This window comes from Mastomys coucha, unplaced genomic scaffold (genome assembly GCF_008632895.1).
Source record: "Mastomys coucha isolate ucsf_1 unplaced genomic scaffold, UCSF_Mcou_1 pScaffold22, whole genome shotgun sequence".
Classification (NCBI taxonomy): Eukaryota; Metazoa; Chordata; class Mammalia; order Rodentia; family Muridae; genus Mastomys; species Mastomys coucha.
This window is the reverse complement of record NW_022196905.1, coordinates 57,469,593-57,475,450: the sequence shown is the minus strand read 5'-3', so window position 1 is coordinate 57,475,450 and position 5,858 is coordinate 57,469,593.

Here is a 5,858-nt window from a genome sequence, read left to right as displayed (position 1 = left end):
GGCCGAATCCATTTTGAAGGGTAAGATGGCGATGCTCCCTTGTTGAGTGACTATGGGAGTGTCTTTCCTGCCCAGGTGCTCTAGGACAGGCCTTCTTCTCACTAATCTCACTTCCTCCAGGCAGGGGCAAGCATGGAATCTGCTGTTGAAGAGCAGTGTGGGACAGGGGTAGGAGGACAGATGGAGAACAGGCCTTCCTGGTAGGGTGGTCAGGAGTTAATACTAGCCACGGGTTAGACTGCAGTGATTATCTTCAGGTGACAGGATGTGGACGGACAGAGCTGGGAAGGGCTTTTCTTTGGTCTTGTACATTTCTGTTACATTTGGGCCTTTTATCCCGCATGTAACATACCTAGCGGGGAAGTGGCTTCAGAAAGACCACCTATTGGAAAGGTAGAAACTAGGTTTCCCTACTGTAGACCTTCTCAGCCACACACCTCTCGTGCTAACGGCCTTCTAGACTGCAGAATGATGGGCTAGTAGTACTTTCCTGGACAGCCCTGATGTAGTCAGTGCTGCTTCACTGAACCTTCCTAGGCCGGACGGTAGTCAGAGGAAGCTCAGACTGGCCACAGCTGTAGCAAAGCCTGCTCTCGAGCTTTCAACTCTTAGCTAAGAAATCTGCCCCTCAGATAAGACAGCACTTTGGGACAAAGCAAGTCACTCTTGGGTCAAGTCTCACACACTATCCTGGAGTCTTTGTTTCCTCTGCTCTTGCCTGTATGTAAAAAGCATCACCCAGTCATTAGACAACTCGGGGAAGTATCTGTGATCCACACGCCAGCACCCCATTTCCCACCAGGGTCTTAAGATGCATGTATGCTCTATGCGTGCTGTGGACTAGGGAGACTTGTGTTTGTGTAGCATCTCTCCTAACTTCCTTGTGCCTCTTTCAAACTTCCTTGCCTTCTCCTGTTCCCTTCACACACTGAAGCAGCAGAATTTTTTTTACATCTCCCACAATGCCCTTTTGGGGGAAAGAGGGGAGACATGGGTATGCGAGAAGGCTAATATTTAACTCCCGGGTGATCACTGTTTTTTTATATCTTTCTTGTTTATCTCAAAGATTCTCAGGCACACAGGGCTCCAGTGATCTCCAACGAACAAGGAAGTGAAATGACACTACCCTCCAGCACTGCTGCCCCAGTAACTGCACTCACATCTTTCCTTGTGATTATCCGTCTGGGTGGCTCAGAACAATGGCTGGCACATGGCAACCCATATGTTTTCCTTGTTACTGTATCTTGACATTTTATCTATGCTTGCTTCTTGCCAAGGACCTTTCTCTGGAATTGCTCAGATTTACAATAAAAAGATCTGCAATGTGGGACACAGAGATAAGTGAATGGCACAGCTTGCAAAATATGGATTTTTCCAATGGTTAAATGACTTGTTTTTGCAGAGGATCTGGGTTCAGTTCTCGGCACCCACATCAGGACTCTCACAACTGTTTGTAATTCCTGTTCCAGGGGCTCTGGAACTCTTTCCTGGTCCTGAGGCACAGGCACACATAGAGTGCACATACAAACAAGCAGGCATGGACACATACACATAAATAAAAGTAATAAATAATGAAAGAATAGCAAGTGCGTGCGTGCATGCGTAATCATAGTGAATTCTGGCATGTTCATGCCACTGGGCACCTATAGAGGTCAGAGGCCACTCTGGGGTGTCAGTCCTTGCCTTCTACCTTGTTTGAGACAAGGGCTCTTTGGTGTTTTTTCCACTGTATACCAGGCTACCTGATTCTCCTGTCTCTACCTCCCATCTCTGTTTAGGAGCATTGGGATTACTGATATACCACCCATTCAACTTTATATGGGTTCTGGGGATTTGAAATAAGGTCCTTAAGCTTGCACACTGCTTTGACCCACAGAACCATCTTCCCAGCCCAAGAACAGCTAGCTACTCTTAGCATCGTTGCCATCGCTAACCCACATGCCTCTCGTGCTGTTCTTGTCCAGGGGCCTTCTCCCCTCCACACACTGTGGTTTCAAAATCTTGAGTGCACATCAGTACTCTCTCTGGAACACTTGCTAACAATCCAACTTGGCCCTCCAGAGTCCTGAGTTAATAGTCTGGAGTAGACCCAGTGGATGCATCTCTAGTTACTTTAAAGCTGACAACAGTAGCTTTGGTCCAAGTCTACACTTAGTACCACTGCCTACCTTCAGATTGAAAACCTAATGCATCAAGTACATCTTGCTCAAATTAGGTCACTTGTAGCACTTGTCAACACCAGTCTCAAGGTCCTGTCATCCATTACATGCCGTCTGAGGCACAGTCCCAAGGGCTGCATTTAGGTCACTGACATAGATATGAACCCAACTGGGTTAAGGACTGACAAAATAATCCTTAATAAATGAAAGTCCAGATCATGTGATTAAACCCTGAGCCCTTTCACTCATCTTAATCTATTATCAACTAAGGCACTGGTTTCTGATCTTAGCTAAGCTTTAAAATCACTGCGCCCTATCACAGGGAGTCCGGTTTATGAGCTAGCGTTCCCTGTTCCTCGTGGCGCTGGGGTTTTACAGTTTTCTCTGGGGCTGTAGCTCAGTTCATAGTGCTTGTCTAGCATGCATGAAGCCCTGGGTACCATCCCCAATACTAGGGGATCCATATATAACCTAAGCATCATAGCATATATGTTATCCTACTGCTGAGAAGTTGAAGACAGGAGAATCAGAATTGTGTATATACTGGGGAAGATAAGCAGATGGCATGACCTTGGCTACATAGTGAGTTCCAAGCTGGACAGGACTACATGAGACCCTGTCTTAAAAAAAAAAAAAAAAAAAAAAAAAAAAAAAAAAAAGAAAAAAAAGTTGCTGGGAGATTCTAATGCATACATAATTGAGGCTGAGAACAAGTGTCTAGGGTTCTTGTTGCTTAAGTGGTCACAGGACAATGCCTGCAGCAGAGTTTGAGGTTTTGATAAGCTTTATTTACTATTGTAAGAGTGGCCGTCAAAAGCATTGTGACATCAAAGGATGGTTTCCTACAGCCCATCTCATGCTTGGCTAAGCACACTCAGAAACACAGTTATGATGGCCCAGTATGAACTGATCTTAGGGACTCCTAACAATGATTCTCAAAGATCCCTATTTTAAATGTTTATACCCCACAGGGGGGATTTCAAGCTTACCGACTAAATGCAGTTGGTTTATGGTATCAGAACATAATGCCAACTTCCACTGCTTGATAATGTGTGCCTTCTGCCTCAGAAATCTGTGCTTTCCACAAAGACTTGCACAATAAACGTGCAAAATATTTATTTCCATTGCACAGAGTCGGGTTCATTTCAGTCGACTCCAAGGCCTCTGCTTATAATAACTAAGGCATGTTCCTTCTGATACTGGCACTGGGTTCCATTTTGCTCCTGATATCTTGAGAGTGTACCTACTGGGAAAACACATACTAATCCAGGTCTCCCTGCGCTACGTAAGGAGGACCAGGCCAGCCAGTCTATAGAGTGAGACTCTGTCCCTCAGAAAAATAAAATCACAAACAAAATGGACTAAAGTAAAGAGTGGAGAGAGTCAGAATGACTCATGGGTTAGAACCAAGCCCTGCATGCTAACTTATGGGAAGCCTGCTAGTTTAGCTTTGAATATTTATGTCAAGGCCGGACAGGCTTGTTCAGCTGCAGAGTTGACATTAGATTAAACACAAACAGTGCAGGAGAAGCACCGAGAAGTTCCTGGAGCTTCTTTAGAGGATCCTAAGGATTAAAGAAATATCTGTTAAGAACACCATGACCCTTGTAGACAAGAGTGCCCCCAAGATCAATGAACCACAATTACACCATTCACCTTTGTTCTGATTTTATTCCTGTCGCTTTGAGAAATATCCCAACAAAAAGCAACTTAGGGAATAAGGAATTCATTTTAGTTTATAATTCAAGGTTGTTGTCCATCAGCTGAAGAAAGTCACAAAGGCAGGAGCTAGAGACAGCTGGCCACATGCATCTATAGACCGGAGCAGAGAGGCAGTAATCTTATCCCTCCCAAGGCTGAGGTAGGGGAGTTTGAAGGTAGCATAGTGAACAAAGCAAGGCTATTGGAAACAATGTAATAAGGTTGATTATCTATAGCAATGTCTGGGTGCCCAGAATCTGAGAAAGGGCACCACAGTAGTAACTATGCTGAGACTGGGGGTGCTCAGTGAGATAGCGAAGTGTGACACAGGGCACTGACCACACGACACTCTTTTCTCTCCTCCTCTCTTCTCCTCCCCTGCCCCAGCTCTGCTCCTCTATACAACAAAGCCAACTTCAGACCCAGAACAATGAATTTCTCATAACCTATAAAAAAATCTACAACCTAGACATCGTATCTACATGGCACACAGGTGAACGTGTGTCTAGGTGGTAAAAAAACAAAACAAAACTCCAAAGACTAGGACCTTCCACCAACAACCCCACGCTGACGGTCCAGAACGGAGGGCTAAGTAAGTACCCAAATCAAATTTACTCAGAAAGTAATATGGGAGGGCTTTGTAGAAAAGGATGGTTTGGGAGCTAGACCAACCTAGCAGCAACAAGCAGGGGCATGACTCCATGACAACCAGTAAGCAAGCACTCCATGCTCAGATTTGAGGCCCACTGTACATGAGGAAACCCATATCTAATTCTGTAAAGCCTGTCTAAAAGAATCCATTACTAATGAGGGTCTGGGCCTTAGGATGCAACCTAAGACTGCTGCCTCGAAGAATTAGTATACTATCAAAGCACCTCCTAAATATATCTTTATATCCACAAATAGAAGCTACCCTTAGCCTTAAACAGAGGAACCTTTTTTTCCATTAGGCTGATTGGGAAGTGACATCTGATTAAAATATCTAAGTGTTCATTGTTCTCCTTGAGAACCCAGGCTAGAACTGGGAGTACAGGCAGTGAGAAAACACTTGCCTGGCATGCGCAAAGCCCTGGGTTCTAACCCCAGTACTGCAAAACCCACTTTATCCTCAGCTCTTCAACAAACTGTTTGCTTCATTCAAAACTCTTGTTTTCTAATTTGTTTGGTCAGACAACTTATTCATAAATATATACATAGTAGTATTAGGGGTTTACAGCAGAAACAACCAGCTGATTATGTATCTCCTAGCTACTTAGAACATCATTTTTAAGTTTTGTTATCTGCTTTAAATTGTTTACATGACTTGTGGCTGCCGTGTAAGGGAACACTTGCTTGTATTTCCCCAATTAGACTAATAACTTCCAGACAGGACAACAGGAAACCTTCTATTCAGTGGAAGCCTTCCTTTCTCTAAAGTCAAAGTGGAAAAGTCTGTGTTGAAAATTTTCTTCTGAAAACATTTAATTGTAAAGATTTTCATAAAAAAAGAAAGAAGAGGAAGAGGGAAGAGGAGGAAGAGGAGGAGGAAGAAGAGGAGGAGCAAGAGGAGGAGGAAGAGGAGGAGGAGGTATCAGGCACATCACTTCAGTAAAATCTACTGGGGTCGGATTCTACTGCCGCACTGTGTGTGTGGAGTACACACAGAAGAGCACTGCCTAGCACCCCCTCCCTCATCCTCAGGTCTGTCAAAGCTGTAGGAGGTAGTTCAGGAGTCAATTCCATCTGCATTCCTTATGATGAAGATCTTTCCCTTGTCTACAGGGAACAGAATTTTCCCTGGTAGTAAATTGACACCATCAGAAATGAGTCGTAAAGCTCACGGCTGCCCAAATCTAGTGTGGTGGCACATGCCAATAATCTCACCACTGAGGAATGGAGGTGCAAGTTCGGGGTCAAACTCAAACTATTTCAAGGCCAGCCTTGGCTATGTGAGTGTGGGAAGCCACTTCATAAGCACATCGCCATTACAAGATGGCGATGACATCTGGCTTGCCGTTA